General features: G+C 41.7%; 1 protein-coding gene across 2 annotated transcripts in view; it reads left to right on the forward strand.

Moving 5' to 3' along the window:
- LOC126406589 (inositol polyphosphate-5-phosphatase A-like) overlaps positions 1-26,335 on the forward strand; it is a 169,859-nt gene that overhangs the window by 71,098 nt on the left and 72,426 nt on the right. The window lies entirely within an intron of this gene.

Raw genomic sequence — 26,335 nt, forward strand, 5'->3', positions numbered from 1 at the left:
TAATTTGTATGGAGTTGCCAAATTACATCTGATGTGCTTTTCAGGAGAAATGGAAAGCAAGACATACAGGAGCACAAACGAAGGAAAATAGAGAAGAGAAAAAGAACCAAAAACAGCAGAAATCCAAAGCTAATCCATACAAGGCACTACGCAGTGTTTGTTAAGATGAAACCAGAGATGTAAGAGTAAACTTAATACTTGTAGCATATCTTTTCTTTTTTTCTGCAATTTGAGTAGATTTTTAAAAGCTTTTCCGAATGCCTAATTTCCTTGAGGTTTAAATGGAAGTTTAAACTTAGACCAGTCCACTAGTCTAAATGTAAGGAAACATTCAGAAAACAGTCAGAATTGAGCACAATTTAATCCATAAGGTGAAAAAACACTGTTTGAAAATACATACTTTTGAGCCATTTGAAATCATTAATCATTTTTTCCAATAAAAAAAAGTTTAAATTCCGTTGAAATGTGTGGTACTTTGCTCTGTGCATTATTAACATTGCACATGGTCTCACAAAACATGACAACAACTTACTAAATAAAAGTTAACAAATAACATTTATTGGGGGCCATATTCTTTTTGAAAATAAAACTTCAGGAAATTGGTCTGATTATTACAACAGCATTTTCATTGGATGAACACAATCATATAAAATGATAATTTCAATAATAAGTTTAACCAATTAGTATTTCCGGGCTGACTAGAAAGGGTAGTAATTGACTTATTATTTGAATTTATTGTTTAAACCCTTTGAACACATCCCTAGTTTAAAGTAAACGGATGCACATTTGATATTGAAACTCGTGTTTTTTTTTTCTTTTTCATCAATGTCTTCTAATCCCATGTGGGTCGTGCTGAATCACTTGCATGACATGGAAATAAAAAGATTAGCTAAGTGCACAAGAACAATGATTATGATACGAAGAAATTACTAAATGAGAATCCTCAACTGGAAAGAAATATCTTAAGATGCAAAAGGACCAGATTTAGAGTAAGCTTTCAGGCTGAGATATTTGCCGGCACTAGAGGAAAAGTTAACTTGTCAAAAGCCTATCATAGATACACAGAGTATAGCGTAGAACAGACCCAGGCTGGTTAAGCAGATACTGCTGACAAAACCCAAGTCCTTATTGACGTGGACTCAAAGGCTGTCCCTCAAAAGAGAAGTCACTGGTGTGGCTGTGGCACAGAAACCACACTAACAGTCCCACAAAATGATTAACAGCATCAGTTAGATGGCTCTAATTTTTGCCTCTCCTGCCCACGCTGCCGTCTGATCCCTGGTCAGTAGAGCAGCCCTGTCAGTAGCTGCCAGCAGCCCTGCCTCACTCTGCTCCAGAGGTGAGTCCTTAATTCTCCTCCAGGCAGCGTGCTGTAATGCAATCATCAGTACCGCTCTGCTCGGCCAGGAATTTATGAACACTTAGTGTCCCTCTGTGCTGACAGGGCCTCAGCGTGAGTGTGTTTACGGTATTACCCAGAAATGCGTGTCACTCGCATTTATCGCCTTTTTTTTTTTTTTAACTGCATCCTATATCACCCTCCTGTTCCATCTTTTTTATGATGAAACAAAACCAGGTTGCATATAGAGATTATATACTTTCCAGAGAAAGTGGGGTCATAGAGGAGGGGTCTCTGTGTACAGTCTGTTGGTTTTACACAAGGAGGTTAACTAGCAGGAGCAGCCCTCCTCCTCCTCCCTCCCACCTCCACCTCTCAGCTCTGTGTTTAAAAAGACCGCAGCAGCCATATAAGCAGGTTAAAATATTGCTAACTAAATCTAAGAGAGCTCTTATTTCAATATGGTGAGAAGTACGGCACCGACTGAGGCCACTTGAATGGAGTAGATGTCAGCACGGTAATATGGCCGGGCCATAACTCTCCACGGCCATCACTCATACTCTCAGGGCAGACATAAGTGCATACACACACACACACATATATAGTGACAAAGATGAATAAACACTGACGCAAGCACGCACGTTGAAACACACACACTCAGGACATGAGGTTGAGCGACAATCAATGAATCTGCCATCAGACGTGAGTTATGAGACCCAAAGAGTGGGCATTCCCTGTGTGAAAATATTTTGACTGAAAATGTAGATATAATTAATAGATTGTGTAAAGAGGTGGAGAAATTGATGCATTTATTACAAGGAGTCAAATCTGAGGGAATTGAGCCTTTTGCCCTCTTGGATCATCGCTGCAGTGGGCATGAGCTGCTCTCATACACACTTAGACATCCACAAACACACACCAAGCCTCTCCTCATAAACAGCGCTCTGATAAAGTGTTTACCAGTGTGTGTGTGTGTGTGTGTGTGTGTGTGTGTGTGTGTGTTTGGATGGGATCTAGCCGAGGGGAGCAAATCAGTTGTGTTGGAGGTGGATGTGTTGTTGTCCCGCGGTGGAGGGTGGGTTGTTGTGGTGGTGTTGGTGTGTGTGTGTGTGTGTGGGGGGTCTCCAGCCACAGATAATGATGTGATTCCAGCATGAGGCGGGCCGGGTGTACCTCGCCACCGTCCATTATGATGTGCGGCCCCCAGCCACCGAGGGGGCAGAGTGAAGGTGAGCCTGTCATATCGATCTTTTTAGTGCTAAAATATGAGCCACTTTACTCTGCTCCCCGGCGCAGTGATGTGAAAAATAATAACTCGGACCCAAATTAAAAATATTGATCGCTTAGGAGGTGTTGAGAGCAAATAAACACCCTCTGAAGGATTTTTACCCCCCCCCCACCTCTTATCCCCCACCCTCCTCCGTCTTGTCCCTCCCCGCCCAGTGAAAGGGCCGGGTCAGGGATGGTGGCGAGCTGAACTGTAAAAATATCACACCATCTTGTTGCTCAGTAGTCTTCATAATAACCACCTACCAGACTCTTGATGCTCTTTATTGTTCCCAGACACAAATCAACAAGCAACCATCTTTTCAGCTACTCCCTAACACTGATTGATCGGGTTTTGACTCCATAATCTGGCATTAGCTCGGCTCCATTCACGCACACATCCCCTCCACCCCCCCACCGGTCATAATTTTTTTGCACATCCGAGCTTGACTTTTTTATTCCTTCCCCCTGTAACGGATGAGCTGACACGGGGCCATCAAACGGGTGGGAAAACAATTGCCACAAGGTTAATTTTATTGCCTGCTCCATGCATTTGTGAGCAGGCGGGAGGTGTCCTCTGCCCGGGTCCTGATGAATGGCTGCGCCGAGCAGGCAGGAATGAAAATGAGAGGGGAGAGGCCAGGCACGGGGAGCCGGAGTCCCGCCGCTCCCACCTGAAATTGAAATTTTTCTGACACGCTCAAAATTGGTATTCTGATATATAAGAGAGGCGATGTTCCATTTAGTTTGATGATGAAGGCCGTCATGTGTCCCAGTCAATTGCATTTTACGACACCCACTTTACCTCATACATCCGAAGAAGGTTAATATCCACACATCCTAAATGGTGGATGTCAGATTGTCCAGAGTCTGTAGGAAAATAAACTACTTAGTGTATCTAAATGCTGTCGTAATACTTGGCTGTCCTGGTAGCAGCACTATTGATTGTCTACAAGGACGTTTGTTGTGTTTTGGGGCCAAGGCGGGATGAATAGATATTTGATGGAGCGTGGAGAGTGGGGCTCGACCAGCATCTGCATCTCAGTGCTGTGTCAGTGGGGATGAGAGCCAGGCGTCGGGGAGAATCACATGCTGCCTGTTGACATCAGTGAGAGGGGCCGGGGCCGGAGCTGGCGATATCTCCGCTTCCCCTCTTGAGCTGGGTCCTCTCGCTGAAAGCTCACTCCTGTCTGCTGGCTTCAGGCCCTCGCTCTCTTTTATGTGTGCGCACACATGTATGTCTGTGTAGCATTACTGATATAAGGCTATCTCTGACCAGCACTTTGCCCATACATATCGATTCTTCCTCCGCCGCTGGCTATAGCTGCTTCATTTGCATGGCTCAGCTGACCCAGGCAGTCAGTGGCCATTATATTCCCATTAGCTAATCTCTCAGCTTTGATTTCCATAATCCTCTGTCTATTGAGAGCCCTCACAGCTCTCACAGTCCCACTCTCCAAGGGGGAAAAAGACCCCCAACCACCCCACCCAGGTCACTTTACTCTCCAAAAATCTGCACAGCAACATGCATCACAAACACATCAGGGGTGTCACGATTTTGATTCTAAATCGAAAATCGACTGAAAATTGTTGCAGGAACAGCGATTCTCCCAGTCTTTTTTTTTAAATTCATTCCTCCCCTGCCTACTTGCATGCTTCAGACTTAACAACAAAAAAAACAAACAACACTTGAAAAAGACAACATAGTGCACTGGTAGCCTTATAGAGCCACTATGGCCACTGCCTGAGTTGGAGATGAAGACTCAGTGTGAGTTATGTAAACAATGAATGTGTCACAAACAGAAAAAGTACAAGCCGGTACCACACGCCACAACTGCTTGAGTTTCCTCACCTGCAAAAAGCCATCAAGATAACTTATTGCAGGCGAGGAAACTCAAGTTGTTGCTATATACTGGCTTTTGTTTTTGTTCTTGTTGTTTAGCAGTTTGTTCCCAATGGCTGGTGACACTGTTACTGTTATTACATTTTAAATTGTTTGAAAGTATTACATTAAATTAAATTAAATTTTGCCCTGTGGTAGTCTGGCACTCTGTCCGGGGTGTATCCTTCTTCTCACGCAGAGCATAAGCAGTTATGGAAAATTAATGTATGTTTAAATTTGGCCTTAAAGGAGAATTTGAATGTAAATGACAGTTATCAGGGCATAAAACCTTGATAGTCTGACAATGACATAGCTGTCAGTGCCGGGAAAAAAACCTAAATATGAATGTCAAATTGAATAGTATGGTAGTTTGGAGTATTGTGACATCCCTAATACATATAATTGCATAGGTAGATGTAAACACTGCAGTTATGCTCTTTTATGATGATCATATGTTTTGTATGTAAAATTGTAATCTACCATCTAACTTAAGATGGGTGGAGTAAAATATGTAAAGACTCATGGTGGTGACACGAGTATTTATGGGTCAGGAAAAAACTGTTGTAGGCTTCAGACGGTCTGAAGTGCTCCTTTGTATTACAGTCTCTACACTGCAGCTCAGTGAGGAAACACTGGGAAAGACGAAGAGGGAAATTTGTAGCTAAAGAGGCTGAAACTTTGGAAGATACCATTAATGATTTGATTTTGATTTTGATTTGATTTAATTACTAGCTGTTTTAAGTCTTTAAAGAGCTGTGAGAGCTAAATGTGGGATAATGGGACAGGGACCCCAAAATTAAAAAATAAAATAGTTTCCTCTTACCTGTAGTGCTGAGTTGCTGAGATGTGTGAGATGTCTTCCTTCTTTCCAATATAATAGAACTAGATTGCACTCGCTTACTTACCGCTCACACCAAAACAATCAAGATTGATAAAAAGCACTACAGGTAATAGAAAAAAAATATGCGTTTATGGTTTGGGGGGTGAACTGTCCCTTTAAGCAAGTGAAGACAACATTTGAACAGGCAGCAGTGAGCTGTTTCACTGAGCTGAAGTGTCTCTTACACTGTCAGTGTTTTTCTCTCTTATTTAGATAAGTGTGTTTAACCCACTCGGCTGAAAAGAAATCACTAGTGCGATCCACTAACGTTTGCCAATAGGATACAGCGATGCGGATCAGCTACCTAAAGCTAAAACATTCACCTCCCACATCTCCATCCCAGGGGCATCCTCTCCTGGAAGAGACATCCAGCGTGCCAGGCCAAATTGACCTTAATCACCCTCAGCAGAGTTCTCTCGCAGCGATTGCTCACATTGATCAAAGAGGACCTACCACCTACCGCCCACTCTCCACCCTTGACACCCCCTCCTCTCCAAATGAGCTGATAATTAATAAGGGCTGGCTCTGCAAACACCAGTCAACAGACAGGGTGATGGATCGGACAGCTTGGATGCAAACCAATACGATGCCAAGCTTTTCTCCGGCCCCTGGGCGTCCTTTACCCCGCATGATCAGGCATGCACAGGAGCACCCACCCTGCTAATTAAATACCCACAGGTTGCCTTTGTTTTTCAGTAGGGATGCTTTCTATCTGTTCACTATTGGCATGTATTTAATAATTCATGGGGCTGCAGCACTGAGGACAGTGCGTAGGGTTTGTGTTGCACTGTTGCAGACTTTGGGATAAAGTCAGCTACATTTCAGAGGTTTAATAGTAGAGATGTTCCAGTGCCTTCTCTTTCTTCCCAGTACCGATTCCAATACCTGAACTTCAGTCACCAATTAACCTGCATGTCTTTGGACTGTGGGAGGAAGTCGGAGTACCAGGAGAAAACCCATGTTAAGACAGAGAGAACATGTAAACTCCACACAGAAGGGCCGACCCCGGATTTGAACCAGGAACCCTCTTGCTATGACAGGAGCTGCCACTGGCTGCACAGCATAACTTGCTGTAAAGGCTACTGTTTTAGTCGTTTAGTTATGAAACAACTTCAAAGTTTATTAATAAATTGTATCAGATAGGTGCATAGACTCTTGTACTGGCCGATACTCGATCCAGTATTTTCGGCAATATTAGAGGCCCTTCTGATATTGGTATCGGAACAACTCCATTAATACGTATGTTTTCTCTAGTGTATAATCACCTGAAAATAAGAATCATTGTGTTTTCGTTACCTTGGGATGAACAATTAATGTTCACATAGGGAGCTGGTCTCTTGTCCAGAATGGGCAACAAGCACTGGCTCTAGAAAGGGCAATATGGGTTTTCCACTGTAGTTAGCAGCCCCTCCATGACGAAAGCATAAGACAAACAGTAATTTTTAAAACATGAAACTGCTTTATTCTGTGTTATTACCGTTTGTTTTGGAGAGGAGGAAACCTCTGCACATAATTCAGTTTTCAGCTCGTTGCAATCTACAATCCTCATGGTTATAAGCCACTAAATCCCCCTAAATCTTACACACTGTTCCTTTAATGGCTCACAACATAATGCACACTTATAATTCACTCAATATAATTCACTTCTCATATCAGTTTTTTCTTCCTGTTGTTGATAAAATGTTTCTAAACCCACACCCACGTCCTAAATGCTGATCGTGTAGGATAAAGACATTAGTGATAATTAGCGTCGAGACAATTGTTATCATTCATCTGAACAGGCAATCACACCACCTTGGGACATTTGCTGTAGAGCTGCCAAATAACTTCACCTTCAGGCGATTTCCTCTGACTGTCACTGAGGTGGTCCGACATCAGTGACAATGGAGCTGTCTGCTTTGTCACTGAATGAGCCAAGCAGTGACGGACACATCCATGACTGATCTGTACTGCCGTGCTAATGACTTCCTTTTAATCACTACTCGTCCTCTTGTTTTGTCACCACGTGACTTGTTAGCCGCTAATTGTCAGATATGGGCATTTTTCCTCAGAGGAAAATGCTGTTAGCTGCTTCATTAGATTGACTAAGTCTGTGCGTTTCATTGTCATTTAAAGTAGGTGTGTATGTTTGAGAGCATTGAAGAAAATGAAGAAATTGAAAGTGGATGCTTTAGTTTGGATTTTTAATGATGTTATGGCCCAATGTTAGGCTACAACCACAGAAGGAAGTGCCGTTGTCTGGACCCTGTTGGCCCCTAACTGGTGTGATTGGGTGTAATTGGTGAATCTGGTCTAAGAAGAGTGGAGGGTCGCCAGCTATGGGTTGTGAGCCTGTCATAATAGCAACCAACAATGTGATCATTTCATTTCCTTTTCACTTACACTTCACCTCACTTCACATGAGACAGGACACACAAACACACACACACTCACAGACACGGGGACAAGGTTAACGTTGGGCCCCATTTATTTCACTCTAACAATGACTCTAAATAGCCTTTCAAAAGCGGAGTGAGGAGGGAGACAAAAATAATCGAATCACACAATTACTGCTGGGCTTCATTCTATAGTTAAGTGCATTTTTATTGTGTAACGTTTCTTTTTTCCCCGTACACCCTCTCCCACCCCCCTCTATTTTTCCTGCCTCCCTCGGCAAGCGTTCTCTCCCTGCCACTTCTCATCTAATATGTCCATAATTGGGTTTGGTCGTACAAATCAGATTTCAGCAATTGGGTTATCTTCCTCTGAAATTGGAGAGGTCCCTGGGCTGGTATGGGTGGAGAGTTAATCTGCTTTTGTTAAGCCCTCCTTTTGGTGGCTGCAGCGGCAACATCGGGCGGTGCCAGTTAAAGCGTTTTACCTGTCACTGTGGACATGGCTTGTAATTTACCCCCCTCTTCACAACAAAAAAGAAAAGAAAAAAAAAGAAAACTCCCCCACACACACATTATACACATCCGGCCACCATCTGCTTCTCCTCGTGCAAATAATGACATTTGAATCGAGCATTAACAGGCTTAATTACTTTAAAATTGTCATTTTAATTTACACTGATATAGTATTGATCACACAAGCAGAGATTAAGGCCCTCAGTGGAGCGGTTGATGTGGAATTAAACAGGGCCGGGTCCTCCTGGGGCCCGCCTGGCCTGTCCTGCCGCAGCCAGAAGAGGAATGACATCCTCCCCCTAATGAACTGGCAGCATGCGCAGACATGAATTTCAGGCCCCGCTGGAGAAGGAGGGAAATAATGGGGTTTGGGGAGCCATGGCGGGTTATTCATTCACTGCCATGCACCAATTCTCCTGTGATTCATCCCCAGGCCCCCAGACCCCCACTGCCTGTTTGCCTGCCACATTCAGCCTGCCTGACCTTTCTCCCGCCTAAGTGTATATATATATATCCCCTCCCTCCTCCGAGAGCACCTTACCCCATACCAGGTATCATGTACAGCAGGAGGGAGTGGCATCGAGGGTGGAGGGGAGAGCGAGAAAGGGGGGGGGGGGGGGGACCTACAGCCAGCCACCACCCTCTAATCCAAACACCCCCCCCCCCACACACACACACACACACACACACACACACCTACAGCTGTGGAAGTGCTGGTCCGTGATCCTCCCTCTCATCCTGGCTCACCGGCCTGTCTGTAGAGGACGACACTTTCCTGGGAATTGATCTCCTCACTCGAGCCTTGTGTCACGCACAGCTGGTTAATATCAGGGGAGAGATCGTTACATTAAATCCAAGCAATTTCTCCCCAGTTTGAAGAAAGCCTGTGGCTCCTGTGGTGAGCGCTGTGTTGTGGAGTAATTATAGCAGTAGAAACAACCTCTTGACACCTGTCTCCGATGAACACACTCAAACAATCACACTCCACACAAGTGCTTTTAATGACTGGCTCTTAGAGTGAGGGGCCCGATAAGAAGAAAGCCAGGGTTGTGTGCAGACACAGGAAGGAAGAGTATTCCAATGTATGCGCTGTCCGACATGACACATTTCTGCTAAATTTGAAAATTTAACTTGAAAACCTGGCGAAGTTATTTTTGAGAATGGTTTCCAAAGAGCTGATAATGGAATGGCACATAGTGTTGGATAATGGGTTCAGGTGTAGTCTTGGTGGTAGAGCAGGTCGGCCATTAATAGCAAGGTTGGTGGTTTGATACCTGACTCCTGCCTATGTGTCGCAGAGTTCTTAAGAAGGACACTGAACCCTAAATTGTGTTGGCGTATATGGGGAGACATTGTGAATAGGGGGGAAGGGAAATGATGCCACCCATTTGTTGGTCAAGAGTTTCCACTAAGTTTGAACAAAAGTATTAAAAATATAATTTGGACTAACCCAAATTAAACCTTTTGGTATTTTTAGTATTAGCATTTAGCATTTTTTAGTATGTCAGTTAGCTTTGATATGAACTTTATATGAGCACAGACAGTTTATTTTCTCCAAATTTAATTCTGGCCTGGCCATTGGCGGACCAGTCAGTTAACATTCTAGTCAGTTGTGTACCATTCAAAATGGAGGAATATAGTAGCAGTATTTGTACCTTTAAAGTTAATTTAAATCACTATGTTTAATAGTGATGTTGAGTATGTATATTGAGTGAATGCAGTTGCATGCTGTGCAAAGATAGAGCATTATAGTAGATAGTAAGATGAACAGAGGAAGACTCGTAAGAACGGAACAAGCAAACCACCAAAGTTTACCATCCATTACAGTGTTGTACAACTTAGAGGGTATTACTGTGGACACTCGCAAACAAGTTTTAAATTCATGAGGAATACTGTATTCCTTCTCCTTATGCCTACCATATACCAGAAGACCTTGAAAAGACTTTGAAAAGACAAAAGTCTGACACTCTCTCACATCTAAAAACAATCTGAGTTTTCAGTCACACACTGTTAGATTTTACAAAGACTGGGGATTTACAGGGTCCCTATTTGCAAAACTGCAATGAGATTCCTTTTGACATAATTTCCCCAAACTCCCTTTAAAAATATGACTTATCATCAACCCCTTTAATGTCCGAAAAAACACTTAACTTTAGAACACAAGATAATAAGGCGTCTTTTGTTGACAGTGTTCTTGTTGATTCAGTATCAGTGTAATCTATTTAAGTTAAACAGTATTTCCGCACTAACTTTACATTTGGAATTTTGTTACCTGAACTCACTACTGGCCTCTGTTGGTTAGCTGGTTTGTTGTAGGGTTAAGACCATGGGGCCCTGTAGTCCCCTTTATGTTTACTGTCTACCCGCTTTTTCTGCTTCCTGTTTGCTGATGGAGGAGAGTGCACATATTGGCTATTGACAATGTCCATGTAATTGAACCCTAGTATTTGCATGAGCCAAGACTAAAAAATTACAATAATATTAAATGTTTGACTTTATCGTAATGTCACAGTGAGAAAACCCCCCAGCTTGGACTGAGTTTTATGACCACCGTACACCAAACAACAGAGATCAGGGGAGTGCACACAAACTAATGATCAATGGGTACCAGTAAGACCTAAGCATTGTCAGTGGCCTCAGCAATCATGGCAGTAACTCCATCAGCCTCCATCTGTTATGGCAGTAATATGTTGTTGCAGCTATTCTCACAGTGCATGTTGTATGCTCCTCTCCTCATCTCTTACTTCCTTGTTGTTCTCCACTCTGAGCTGTCAAAAGCTTTAGAAATGATTTATGGAAACAGCTTCACATCATGAAATCAGACAGTGACGGCTTGGTGGCAAAGTCAAATCAGAACTCAAGTCTATGCTTGTCCTTGAGCCAGTTGACTACCAGTGTTTCCTAAAACAGCCCAAAGGTCCCGGAGCAGATTGAAAGTGTTGGGGGGGGCGTTGTTTGTGAGGTCCTCATTTGATTGCATTACCTACACCTGGATGCCGTGAGGTGGAAGCCATCTTGACAATGAAGGCTAAACAAAACAACAACCTCTTCTCTCTCTTGGCTGGCAAGTCCCCATGACGGATATCAAGATGTCTCCAATACACGTAATGGACTTGGCAAGGCCCGAGGTGGCTGGGCTCAGGCCTTCTACTCCACTCTGTCATCCAATCACCTTATTCTAATGCTATTGCAATGTTTAGTCAACCAGCCGTCCATTTACATCAACCCATAACCACACAGCCACACCACAGAGGCACTTAATAGAATTAGCAGGTATTGTGCAGCACATTTTAAACACATAGGCCATTTTAAACACACACTCTCAGTCACTCCACCTCCCTCCCCCTGGGCTGATGATCCTCCGCTTGCTGTCAGAGTAATGGCATCACAAACTCTCCATGCAGTGCCTGCCTTTCCTCTTTAACTGTCATAACTCTATCCTCTGCCCACCACGGACAGTTTATTCAGATCTTTAAATGCAAAGCCAATATTGTTGTCATATTTATGTTATGTACTACACTACTACATATTAATAGCTCATAAAGCACATTTGTTGCATTATTAAATCATTTTTCACTCGCTCCTCATTAGGAAATAGGAAACTGAATCTCTCGGCTGAAACAGCCGGTTAATTATAGGGCTCATAATTTCCTAATCTGATTTTGGGGAATATTTGTGAGTCTGTTTGGCTCGCCAGCATATAAACAGACAAACAAAAATGAAACAGCCACATGGCTGGGAATTTGCAGTCATATGCCCTCTTTTGCCCTTGACTGAATGCATTATTTTCCTTTTCAATCCTCAACACTCCAATGCCATCTTTTCAAACAAATGAGTCTCATATGCTTCCCCCCTTGTGATTAACACAGAGCCATTTCACATCAAATAACCCCAGAATAGTCTCAAGGCCTCATTTTCTAATGATATTAAATCTTGCACGTGTAAGTTTATTTGGGATGACTCATCTGAGGGGTCAGGGGAAATGAGCAGTCCCTTTGTCCCCTAGCCGCCACCCCCTGTTAAACTATTACCAATAAAAACAGCCGCACACTCCCAGCCAGAGGGTGTGTCCTGCCCGGTGTAATAACGAGGGCCTTCCTCCTCGTCCCATTCCTCGGCCGATTGATTTTTGTTAGGAAAATTAATGCAGTCCCTGTAAGGTTCTGGAGGTCAGAGGTAGACGGGATTCAGCAGATGAGGGGCGGTGCTGGGCAAACGGGAAGGCAGCATGTCGATACGGGACCTCTGGAGTCTGCATGATGAAACTTACCGTGGGTTTGTTTGAGGGCGGAGCATGCAATAGCTTATGATGTATTGTCTCTTTGCTGTTTCATGCACGCACCAAAACGCATCTCCTATGATTGACCAAGCAAATATATAGGCCTATTTATTGACTACACTCAGTCCAATGTTGGATTGTTGCCCTTGTTTTATATTGTATATCTCGTTGTTTGTTGTCTCGATGGCAGAGAAACACTAACAGTTAAGGTAAAAGGACAATTCATTTAAAACTTCACTTCAGAACATGCCCAAGTGGTGTCTTATACAGTTATGAAGCAATGCCTAACCGTATTTCAGTGAGTAATGCTTCCCAAGTGGGAGCCAATCTAACACAAAGGGTGACCCAGTCACCAGGGTCCCTGCACAAGGTCAAGCCACAATGGCACCCTGTGTGTACCACGCTGTAGCTAATTTCCAACTCATTAAATAGCCCTCTAATTAGATTGGATGTTATGCTCTTTCAGTTAAATTCAAGCTCTTAATTTTAACTGCCTAATTACATTTCTGAAAAGAAAAAAAAAATTCAAAGCAGTCTTTGGCCAACTGGAAATGTAGCCTTTCTCAGAGCGCTGAGCTGCAGAGAACTGATCTTCTCTTTTGAGTTTACTGAGTCTGTATCTTTGAGATGGTAAATCAGTGATAAGCTGATATGAATATTTGTTGATATACAGGATCTAGCAAAGTGTTTTCAGCTGATGTAGCATTTGTTCTGGTGGCCAAACCTTGGATTTCCAAAGCTTTTGGGTAAAAGGGTGATGGAACAGCTGGTAGCCTCAGTGTACCTTGGCTGAACACTGAATGTAATGAATGATTCATTTGTTGGACTACGTCCACTTTTCATTATGTCTGACATGATTTGGAGTGTTCATAGTGCGGTTTTGTCGTTTGGTTAAATGTTATTTTGTATTTTTATGTTCATGTGAAACAGTTGACTTCCTGCTATGACAAGTCAAAATGTCTGCTGTAACAAAAAAAAAAAAAAAAACATCTGTGAATTTGATTTATTTGGGTACAAATGACCAAAAGACTGCTCTGATGCTAACAATTTAGCAAAATTTATTTTGAACATGTTTTTTTTAGCTTTCAAAGGTGGATGTGACAAATAACACGATTTTTGAAAAACTCATATTTATCATGTATTGCATCGGCTTACAACAGCTAGCCATCTTTGACAGTCATCTTAGTTGCACTGCAGAAATAAAGTATGAGCTGGCGTCAGTAGTAGGTTGTAGTTGCGAGCAAATATTGACACCAGATGCATTATAGAACAGCCTGCTAGCTAGCTGGTTAGCCTTAAACCAGCAGGGTAGACAGCTGACTTTACTTTGAGAGTCTAGAGCTATACATTTTTTGGAGTGTACAGTAGATGGCCAGAGGTTGTTAGTTTATATTATTTTTATGGCAATGACAAATACATAGTTTAGGCCAGTATACTATTGCAGTAATAGCCAAAGCTAGCTTGCAACGCATAACCTTATGAGACTTTATACAAGTACACACAACCTAACAGGAAAACACTTATTAAACAATACTGTATGTAAGAGCTGCAAAGATTGACCATTAATCGATTAGTTGATCAACAGAAAATTGATTGCAAACACATCTATTAAATCTATTAAATGTCATTTAAAGTCAAACTTTTTCTGGTTCTAGCTTCTTAAATGTGAGAATTTACTGTTTTTCTTTGTCATTTATGAAAGAAAATGAGGGATCTTAAGGTTTTGGACTGCTGGTTGAACAGAAGATCAATCTGAAGACTTTAGGCTCTGGGAAATTGTGATCAACATTTTTTACAATTTTTTACATTTATAGGCTAAATGAGTAACTGTTTAATCATGTAAATAATTGGCAGAATGACATTCTGTTTAGAGGAAGTTGTATGAAATAGCACTTATGTTATTCACCTATACCTCACCTCAACAATATTTACAGGTCAAAGGTGAAGAAAGCTGCCCACTGCAGCTTGGTTGCTAATGTTTATGCCCTTGTTTGTGTATAGCCGCTGCTCAGCTAAATCTTCTTGATGGCACCTGCGAAGCCAAAGTCATGTCAAACATTGAGTCTGATTTGTTCTCAGATGTAACAGATGCACTGTACATTGCGTATTCTTCTCCACCGACACATGACCAAATGATATACAATACAGTACCACCTGGTCATCTGTCGAGCATTCAAAGGGGCGACCCAGGAGCCTTGTTGCGGACCTGCATGGGCCCCTCCAAATCCTCTTTTCCTCCCACATTTCTGTGGGTGTGATATTTACAGGAGAGCAGACGTGGGTTTGCTGCCACTCTTGCCCCTGGCACCGGACCTCTGCTCACTCACATCTTAAAGCTGTCTTTTAAGAGGGGCCACGGGAGAGGCCGGATGCTGCGATTGTACGGATAAAAAGAAACATCTGCGAAAGAAAAGTCCTCCGTTGTTCGCTCTTTTTTTTATTTATTATTATAATAATACAATAAGAGGAAAAAAAACCCATGACATAATTTCTTGTTATCTAAGAAGCTGAGGCTGCATTTACATTTGCTTTTCATGCAGCGTCCATGTGCTCTTAGGGGCGATGCACTGGAGTATAACTAAGCTAGCATGGAGGATATCCAACCATTTAAATCAAGCCTCTGGGAATTTTACATAACACATCATTGGCGAGCATTGGTTTTTACATAAAGACAAAGAAGGCCACAAAGAGCCACCGGACGGGCGCCTTAGGCTGAGACGAGCCGCTGCGTGTGTTTTTGCAGACTCCTCTAAAGCTTCACGGTCCTGTGGTCACTGTTGTGCTGCGAGAACGCCTCTGCTCATACCCAGACAGAACACAGACAGAAAGCTGCTTATTTTTTTCTTTTTTTACACATCCAGGGTGAAAAAATGATTTTTCCGAATGCGACCTCAAAACTGAACCCTCTCCTCTGATGGGACGACTTCTCAGCTCGATCTTCAGAGTAGCGCTCTTGAGCCTCATGGCCCAAGGAGATAGTGTAGACCCGCCATCGATTGTCCCTGTGAAGCTGAAGCTGTCGTATATTATGAATGTTTCACGAGATGGCTCATGATCTAGACGATGTTGCCTTCATTTAGGAAGAGTTGTGTTTGTACTAAGGGAGGAGGAAGGGCTCTTGATACAGAGAAATGAAGACCTTCCTGATAAATTCTTCTCACAAGTGACAAAGTAATGCCACTAAGATGCAGCCAACTAATATATTTCATTATGGGACTCTGCAATAGAGCTGTATCTCACTGGGCAGCCAAGGATGCCACTTTGTCATTACAAGGCCACATGAGCGAGCCACGGGCGGTATGGGACAGGGACAGAATCAAAGCTGCCTCTGGACAGAAAGCTGACTGATTACTTTTCCAGCTGACATCACAGCTCTGACAGCCAGCGTCCTTAGGGAGAGTTGAGTTTGCTCAATACTGATTATTTGACATCGAAAGTTGCTTATGTCACTGGTCCCTTTACCCTCAGATGTTGACAGGTGTGTGTGCACATGTGCTTCACCTCTACATGCGTTAAAATGTTTAGAAACTGTCCATTAAAGGCAACAAGTTGTGTGTTCAGCCAATATGAAAAAAAAAAAAAACTTTTCAAACTTCTTTACAGTTTTCATTAAACCACAGCGATCAGTTAAAATCATATTGCTTCCCTTCTCCATACAGCCTGTATGATCCTAATTCAATCAATTGTTTCACAAATGAGGCCACATGAATAGGCGCAATATTAAATCAGATAATAATATAGATTGATGAACAGTCCATGACAACATTAGCGGCCTTTCCAAAATGCAGAGATGAAAAAAAAAAAAAAAAGAAAATCAATGAGCTCAAAGACCTGTCATTTGCATGGGCCTCTTCCCCTAATGGGAATACTTCTACAGACGGGGAATTACAAGTTGAAATATTCTTTCTGATTATTGGACATCCATAGCCAAATATGATTTACATTAATGAGCATAAGTATATTAAAGGCATTTTATCCCCCGGCATCCGAAACAATTGAATAATGGCTCTGGCAACCAGGCAGAGGCCTGAGAAAATAGAGAGGAGGTAATGTCACTTTAATTACTAATGGATACCTCAATTGTTCAGACTTTGATTTTTCATCTTTGGGAACAATCTAATAAGGCAAATATTCATCATCTTCATATCCCCTTTTAAAATGATGATTTTGTCAAGCCCAGACAGCGCAGTTATTTAAAGAAAGTGGCCATTTACCATGCTGGCCTCTGAGATCAACGGTTTATTTGAAGATTGCTTTTAAAAGATTATATTCCTGTGAAGAAAGAAGAAAGGTCTTTTCAGGCCCAATTGTAAATGTCTGATACACTTAGATTGGAGAAGTTGACCTTGTTAGCGGGGACAGACGTTTTAAAAATTTCCCTTTAGAACTATAATTGTCCCCCATATTGCTCTTCACTGTATGTCATTGAATGGATGTTACATCTTGTTTAAGTACTAGTAGTGCTTATGTCTGATTGAATTGTGCACTGCAGTGTTTTGACCTGAGATTTATTATAAAGTTACAGAACAATCCCGACATAGCTGTGTGTAAATCATGACGTTGGGTGACCTTAAAGTGCTCTGCCTGTTTTGTTAAGCAGCTCTAGTCAACAGCAGTTCACAGCAGAGTGGTGTCTGACATCTTTGTTTGTAAGGTCCTAATGACCTCTTGATTGACTGAAATGTATTGTTAAGTATAAGTTGAGGTGACACCAAGAACTGTAGAATGTTAAAAGATTTTTTTAACTGTTTTTGTATAAGCATACTGTACTGTAGACACTGTCCAGGGGTAATCCTAAAAATTTGGCTAGAACTCTACAGTAGATAAAGAATTGGCTTGGGGTTAAAGAGGTACCCAGGCGATATAAGATTGCTTTTCCATAAAGTTGGAGAACTCACAAGATTCAGATTTAAAACTGAATGGTCAAAATCAAAGCAGCACAGGCTGAGATATCCTGGCTTTTCGTCTCTCATAATGTTGTCACCAAACCAAAATTTTCAACTTCAGTTTTACTACAATACTAATAAAAAAATGATACTTGATACCTCATTCGATACTATGGCAAAAAGAAAAAAAAGAAGGTACAAAAATAGGATATTTGTTTTTCTTTCTTTTTTTTCTTCACAACCTGCACACAATGCTGGTACAGAAAAAGTCACTGAACACATACCAAAATCTCATCGAAGATCTTTTTTTTTTTTTTTTTGTAATAGCTTCAATGCTAATGATACTATTGAATGTGTAATCAGCAGAGATTGTATTGTTTTAAACCCATGGTATTGAAAAAAGTACCTTTGCCACTAGTATTTTCAAAGCTCCAGAAACACTGGATCCATACTTCATCATATAACAACACTGGATCCACCTCCCATAATGCAACTCCAGAGTGTCCTTCATTAGATTGTCCCTTCATAAATGCCCCCTTCTTCCAAACTCCACACCTCCAGTTTATAATTCAGGCATTGTGTTATAGATTTTTACGTCTTACATCCAAGCAGAGATAACCTTGATGACATCATCATTAGCTGATTTCTGCCTTTGAGCTTGTTGCTCATATGTAAGTTGTACCTGTGTCAAGCTGCAAGTAAAACACCCACACCATGGTTTCATTTAATTCATTTTCACTATGAATTTACAGACATGCAAAGGACATTTTGCCCAGCCTCCTTAAGAGGTCAGCAGCAGCACCGGCCCCACAGGTGTAATCCCATTTACTTTGATCCTCTGTTTTTATGTCCTCGTTAAAAGCTGCTGAAGTAGCAACATGGTATTAGTAAATACGCAGCTGGAATATATATGAGCATTAATCATTCTCTGTAGTGGACAGGGCATTGCTACCTCGCTTAATATTGGGGACTGTGCAGAAATGATGCATTGAATTGAATTTAGATTGCTATCCTTTAATTATGACTGGACTTGCGTACCTTTCCTATAAGTATCCAGCATGTATTACATTAAAATATGCCCCACCAAATTTCTGTCTTATTGCTTTATCGGAAGACATTTATTCAAACCACCCTTTCTGAAAATAGAAACGAGGTGCTATTACTGTGCGTATCCAACATTTTTAACAAAGTTATCAAACTCTTCCATCTGGATTATGCTGAAGAAGCCAATGATGCGGTCTAAAGCAAAAAAAAAAAGCCGAAGCATTATAAAGAAGCTCTTTTAAAGTCTGAGTCATATCATGTATACGCGTATTCACTTTTCTTTTTTTTTTGTTGAATGTCATTGCTGTGATGGTTTTATTGCTTTAGACCCCTCTGCCGGGCAGGTTAGAGGAGCGACTGCACGACTGATGAGCATGGCAGGAAATTGGCAGATGGAAGCATCCATTTCACCGCTAATTAGGGGGTCCAGAAGCCCGCCGACTGACAGGGTTCAACTGGGCAATGTAGTGCCTGCCAGCTCCCATCCCGTGCGCTTTATAAAACGCTCTTTAATTCCCCGGCACAATATCATTAACTTTGTAAGTGGATGAACACAATGGACAAGCAATTTAATTAACTTCTACCATTGAATGTTGGAGGGGAGACTAAATGAAATTAATGCACAATATTTCCCAGGGAGGCAGCCAACCTTGGGAGTGGGTCTGGATTGTTGGCAGGTCAGGCGCTGCCGTGGCTTTGGCCAATTATGCCTTGTTTAGACCCATCCATAATATTTTCCTCAAAAGAAAATAAAATCAGTGGTTTTGAGATCAATCATAAGCGCATGTCGCTCTGCATCCTGGGAGATTTTAGAATAATGAAGTGGAAGCCCGGAAACACAGTCTACAGAGCTGAAAAACAGGTATCATAACTGATCCATACAGCAGTGGGGGTTTACTTGAAATAGACAATCAATAAATGAATGGATGGAGTTTTGGTTTGGGAAATATAGTAAATACAGTGATTTCTGATTGTGGGTCTATGAATGGCGATGCTCATTGGTCGCTTGCTCCATCCTTTTAGTCCAGATTGAATTAATCTCTATAAACAGATATTTGCATGCGAAAGCTGAACCTGTAGGCAGCGGTAGAATATTTAGGTATTGGAAACATTCTGATTTCTGTTTGTATTCTAAAGAGTATCGAACAGTCATGTTTGAGCAGGCTTTGGTTCCCCGCAGGTCCATGTAGAGAGCAAAAGAGGTGGATTGAATTGGCTGAAATGCAATATCAGAACCCATCAGTTATCACCTGTCAACGGTTTAGCTTTATAATAGCTTCTTTCTAATTAATCTGTATTCAAATGCATAAATGTGTTAATAGAGATCATCCGAAATGTCACCTGGACCCGTCACAACTCGCTTAATGAATTGGAAACATTGAGTGTCATATGGAAGAGAAATTTTGGCCCGGATATCCTCTGGCTACACTCGACCTCCCCACTTATTGGCGGCTGTTGCCCCCAGAGGCTGTATCATCAGAAGATAGTTGATGGTTCTGAGATTGAGATGGAAATATCTTTGTTGGATGGATTGCCATGAAACTTGGTGCAAACTTTTGTGGCCCCCAGAGGTTAAATGCTAGTGATGTTGGGATTCCCCTAACTTTTTCTATAAAACCATGAGATACACATTTTTGTTCTTAAATAAAATATCTCAAAAACTACTGGATGGATTGCCATAAAATTCTTAGCAGGTATTCATGGTCCCCAGAAGATGAATCCTAATGTTTTTGATGACCACCTTGCTTTTCAACTACCAAGTTAGAATTGTCACTTATTGAGTAAAGATATCTCTGAACCCCTTAAATGGACTGGCAACAAGTTTGGTGATGAATCCTAAAGATTCTGGTGATCCCCCTATTTTCCTCGAGCAACACCAATAGCTTGACATTTGTGCTTCAGAGTGAAATGTGACGTTCATGGTCTTTGTGAACTTTTGGTGATCACCTGACTTTTTATCTTTTCCCATTTATCATCAGATCAAAGTTGTAATTTGTCATTACTTTGGTTTATCTGTCTAACACTTTTTGGTATTCTTTAGAATGGCACTTGCAGCATTGCATAGCTGCTAGCGATGGCTTAGACTTGTTGGTTTACTGCCAACAACATTTTCTATATGTACAGGTAAAAGATGCAAACATTGTAAAAGCACTTTAATATAATGTGCCTCATCCAACCACATTTTAATGCTACAGGTCAATATTATCCACTGTAGCCACAATACCAGTCAAAAAGAAGTTCAGGTGGTCTGGATCTGCTTTTTCTGTTTTAATCGTAAGGGATCAATACAAGTCCTTCTTTGCCATGTAAACCAATTTTCTTGCAAGATTTGCTCATGAGGTCCCTCATGGGGACAGAGGAAGAGCATTAAGAAGAGTAAGCTCAGCTTTAATCTTAATCACTGTGAAATAAGTAAATGTATGTTAACATGTTTCCTTTTAGTATATCTTTGAGAGAGTCTCATTCCTTCCCTCTGTCCCTTACCTATATCCCCCCCCCAACACACACGCACACACACACACACACACACACACACAAACACACACCCCAGAGACAAGGGCTCCTTCAGGACGTGACGGATGGCTCCAACACTCTGGCCGCTTTCAAATCACAGGAAGTGACAGAGGAAGTTTTAATGAGAGTTTTGTCTGTGTATCCAGTCAGGCCTTCCAGGCAGCCGATGAATAATAGACACTGTGGCTCAATACTCTGAATACTCAATCAATGGCACTGGGAGAGGGCCTTGGCAAACACATATGGCAGGCCGGGGTGGGCGGTGGGCTCAGGAGGGGTAGAAAATACTAAGGCCTCTCCATCTGTATCTCTGGGCTGAAAAAGCAAGCCATCTCTATTGATGCTGCTCACTTTTGTGCCGTGGTGTTTTCCTTGCCGGGGATGACAAACAGGCTGTTTGTGCAGTATTGGAGATTTGTGCAGAGAGGCTCCTGTGAAGGTGCTCTTTTAGCCCCAGACCCTGCATATCAATGGGTCCCTTGCTGGGACATAGAGGGCTGATCTTGAAACAGATATGTGGATTCTTACATTCAGTAGCTGTCAGAGCACATAGCATGCTGCACTATTGTCTGCTATTCACCCTTTACACTTTGATTTGGAGTATGTAGCCATGTATGAATGCCGGTGCTTAGTGACTAATGAGGATATTATGTAGCTATTAGTCAGAGCTTATGTCTCTGCCTCCTTCTCTAAGCTGTTTTGACATAGCATGTGTTTCTGATATATCGCAACACCATTTCTTCATGACAGCCTATCTGATTGACCTTTCCGATAAAACTGCGCTTGTGTGTGTGTGTACATTTGTGAGTTGTTTTTTTGCGTTGATGTTTCTGTGTGCAGGTTTATGTGGAAGTGTGGCATCACTCGGGATTTGACAGATGAGGGGACTCCGGGGATTTCTGAGCAATGAGATATAAACTGGAAACAGCCCATTTTGTCTCTGCTGTCTAGAGGGCGAAATGCCACAGAAAACCCTGAGGAGATATTTCTCTGAGGTGGCTATAACGAGCCTGTAGCCTGAACACAGAGATCACCCTGATCACTGCGCAAGTACTGTATCACTTTAAAGGAAGTGCTGTTAATGCTTAATTCTATTTCATTACAGCTTGTCTTATGTTTGTAGTTTTGGCCATCCTTTCAATCTATGATAACAAGACTGTATCAACAAGTTTTTTTTCTGGGATCTCGAAATGACATATCAACAGTTTTTTTGATGCAGGCAGTGAGACAATCAAACAGGTTGTAAACTAATACATTAATAAACCAATCAACTCTAACTCTGGTTTACTCTAACTGGTTTAGATAATCTGGGTTAATTAGTAGCTTGTCTGATCTTACTGCTCCTGTTAGAAGTTGTTGTCTCTGTGTACTGGTGTTCCTAGTACAATTTTATTAGTATGGATAGGAGTGATGTCCACAACTATAAAGACAAGACTCAAGCATAATTATGCTCAAAGGTTGAAAAAGCAGTACCAGTGCCACTGATGCTCAACTCAGAAATGAGACACAATATAACGCAACATTGCCAAAACAGTGAAAAGCAGATAGCACTTAAAGGCAAAATGTGGATCTTTGAAAGTGAAGTTGTATGAAGTACTTATCTATACCCAGTGTATTACATACAGTAGATATCAGCATGCTCCCACTTTGGAGACACTGGCTGGAGTCTGACACAGAAGCTAGTCAATGTAGTGCTGTGGAGGAGTCAGCAGCAAAACATATATTAGCCATCTAAAAAAAGTCACACCTAAAAATATTTGTAACAGTTAAGGTGTATGTTATATTGACAGTGGACATTAAAGCCATTATATCACTCTTCAAAGCCAGACTCCATTGAGAAAAACAGCGATTTAACATTGCAGAACACAGGAGTTGCTGGTCTGCCGCTGCCTCCATCAGTTTGTAGGTTTGTATTAATGTGAGACTTTGGCATTTAAAAGGGTTAGTTCGGATTCACCAAAGTCACACGGTAACACTAACTAAACAACTGATAGAGGTATTTTAAGACCAGCAGCTCCCTTGTTCAGCTTGCCAAAATTACTGTTTTTGTCAATGGAGTCTGGTGGCTTTGATGAGAGCGCAGATGGAGAACTGAAGCTGTTAATGGCCTCCTCATGTTAACGGGCTGTCTTATGATAAGGTAATACAGTGACAATATTGTCAATATAGCATACAAAAAAAACTGTTAGATGGGACTTTTTTTTTAGCTTGCTCAAATGCATTCTGATATTCCTGTCTGACTGACACTATGGACAACTACCTCATACAGCCCCACTTCAAAAACTTGAACTATCCCTTTAAAAAAGATGTAAAGAATGCTGATGAACTGGGATAGCTACACTGCAAAAACACAGAAAAACTCACCATTATGGCCTCAGTGCACTATACACTGATGCCTTTGTAGGGGAGGTAATAACCTCTGGTACCACTGTGAGCAATAATGTAAAATATAAACACAATGCATATTTGAAACCACAACCTCTCATACAACAAATTTTATACACAAAGTTAAGATGTAAGCATACCAACTGAACACAGTAATAAAGGAAAGAATATCCAAATGAAAACATTCATGTTCAGCAACAGTTAACATCTGTGGAGTAAACGTCCCTTTATGAGTGTATCATCTATTTTCCTGTTAAAACCCTCATTGCACACACATGCTCATCACTGTGCTCCACAAACCCATAAGCCTGCACTTTGCTAGTGTCTGGGGGACAGCAGAACATTACCCTCGGAAGTTGTACAGTGACACTGTGATGACACTGGAGTGTGTATGTGTCAGCTCTCCTGGGACTGGCCACTCTCCCTTAGCACAGATTGGAGGTGAGACCTTGAAGAAAAATTATTACTTTTATGTTTGCTTTATGGCTCATTTTTCACATTAAACGCAGAAAATCTATTCAGAGGTCACAGAATTCCTGCTTCTCTTCGTCGGCCAGAACTAATTTTTGCAGCCCTCGGTATCGATAAAGCATTCAGCGGAGCAAAGTATGCAGGCTATGTACTGCAGCTCTCAAGTCTCTATTTTCCACCAGCCAGTCTATTGGGACTTGTTCAGCCTGTATCTGCTGGGGTTTTGGAAATGTCAACTACACACTTGTGTGAACACACACACACACACACATGTACACGGACAGCGAGCACAGTGTGTCAGCGTGCCCTTATCTGTGAGCGGCGTAGCCAATACGACTTGTGATAAGAGATAGCATTGCCAGAACGAGTCATAAAACCCCAGCTTTTATGGCGCGGTTATTGTCTTTCTGTCTACAATTATGGTGATTACTCATTTCCCCCTTACCTCCCCCCCAGCAGCCCTCACGGTGCACTTAATAGACTGCATTTTACTAATGGAAAATTAAGTAGCCGCCGTGGCAGTGGGGTTTATAAATATGTAAAATATACTTTTAATTATTTCAAGTGAATCTGGCAGCTAATCAATAAAGAGGGACGTGACAAACATACGTTTGACACAGGCCATTGTAAAGCTACTGGTAAAAGATAAGCATGGCCTGTCAGCGCAGTCCAGCCCTAATGAATATTTTGAGCCTGTCATGTAAGGAGACAAATGGATTAATTGCGCCCTGCTAATATAATAGCTTCTTCATGAAGAGTGCAGGAGGGAGGCAGGGGAGAGGAGAGAGAGCACAGCAGCTGCTGGGCTCTGAACCCTGATGTCAAATAAATATTTATTAGGGTTGAGGGTTAAGTAGATTTTTGCGATTACACGGATAGCCACTTAAGCATAGTTGTTTATCATTTATTTGAGAATTGATTCATGCCGATTTGTTTGATGTCATATGAATTTAGCTTTTCGTAGGCACTGAGGGCCTGTAGAGAGATCAGCCTCCACTGAGAGAGAAACAGTGGCTGTTTGGAATTAAGGTGAACAGTTTAATTATTTATTTCTAAAGTTATTTATTTCTATTTTTTGCAGTAAATAGTTGTTGAAGACTCCCTCCAGTCATTAATCAGGTTTTGGAGATAAGCAAATCTTTTCTTTAAGTCAGTGAGTGTACTCTTCAGGGCTGCAATTGATGATTAATTTTCATAATGGGTTAGTATTTCTCCAGTTATTTTTATTGATCATTTTGATTTGATAAAAGTTGAAAATTAGAGCCCATCACAATTTAACCAGAGCTCAGGGTAAAGTCAGCTGTCTTCGTTTGACAAAGACAGTAGTAAATCTTTCTATAGGCTACATAGGCAGCCCCAACACCACCAAAAGAAAAAAGAAAAAGAAATTCTTCTTGATAATAAAAACAATAATAATAATAATAATAATAACAATAATAAAGATAATAAGTTTGCCCAGGGCTCTGAATGTGCTACGTCTGGTACTGGTCAAAGATTTTTAATAATTTATTAGATAAGATATATTTTTTTAAAACTAGTATTTCAGCACCTTTAGAGAATCATTGACATTTTTTCTTAATAAACCATTTGTCCATTACCATTCATTTTTTGTCAATCAACTAATTAATTTATCGACTAACTATTTCCGCAGTAGTACTTTGACTTTCCCTAAGAAATTGCAGTCCTGCTATTTAATTTCTAATTGAGTGAAATATGTCCCTCTTCCTCTATGATTTTCCATGTGTCATATTTCAAACTAGTCATTTTTGCTTGACTGCCCACTGAAATATTCACACAAACAGCAGCAGTTAGCATAGTGGCACCATTTTGACAAATGGCACAGTTTTCCCTCCCTCGGCCTGTTCTCCTATCCATCTCTGTCTCCAAGTCTGTTGTCGGCACTTTAAGGTGAAAGAGAACATAAAGACAAGCGAGCACAAATAAGTGTAGGGGGCCTTCCTGGAAGCTGTCCTCTCGCAATGGGAAGCTGTGACCTTGAGTCCTGCCTTCGTCCAACACCGTCCCCTCTCATACACGCACCCCCCTGCCTCCCTCGTCCGCTTTTTCTCTGTCCTCCGTCAGAGCAGGAGAAGGAATGAGGGAGAGGAGGGAGGGGAGCGCGGCGGGGGGTTCGGGTCACCAGCCGCTGTTCTCATCAATTAAATGTGCGACAGTGTTTTCCGTCGGCTGAACTTATATGTCAAGGAGATGGGCAGGACCTCATGTTTGTGCTTTTGACAAATCAGCAAATGTTTAATCTCAAGATGTGCCGGCACTCATAAATAATGCAGAGGCCGGGCCGGGCCCAAACTCTCTCCCAGCGTGCCGGAGAGAGGCGTCTGCACCCGGCGGCTTCAATGGGAAAACACAGGAAAACCCTCCAGACTAAATCCTTCTTCATGCCTTGAGCCTTTTCTTCTACACATGTCTCCTCCCTCTTTTGATCACACCCCTCTAAGCCCTCTTCATCACTCCTCTTTCTTTTACTGTACCTGGGTCTT

The sequence above is a fragment of the Epinephelus moara genome, chromosome 19, assembly GCF_006386435.1.
Source record: "Epinephelus moara isolate mb chromosome 19, YSFRI_EMoa_1.0, whole genome shotgun sequence".
NCBI lineage: Eukaryota > Metazoa > Chordata > Actinopteri > Perciformes > Serranidae > Epinephelus > Epinephelus moara.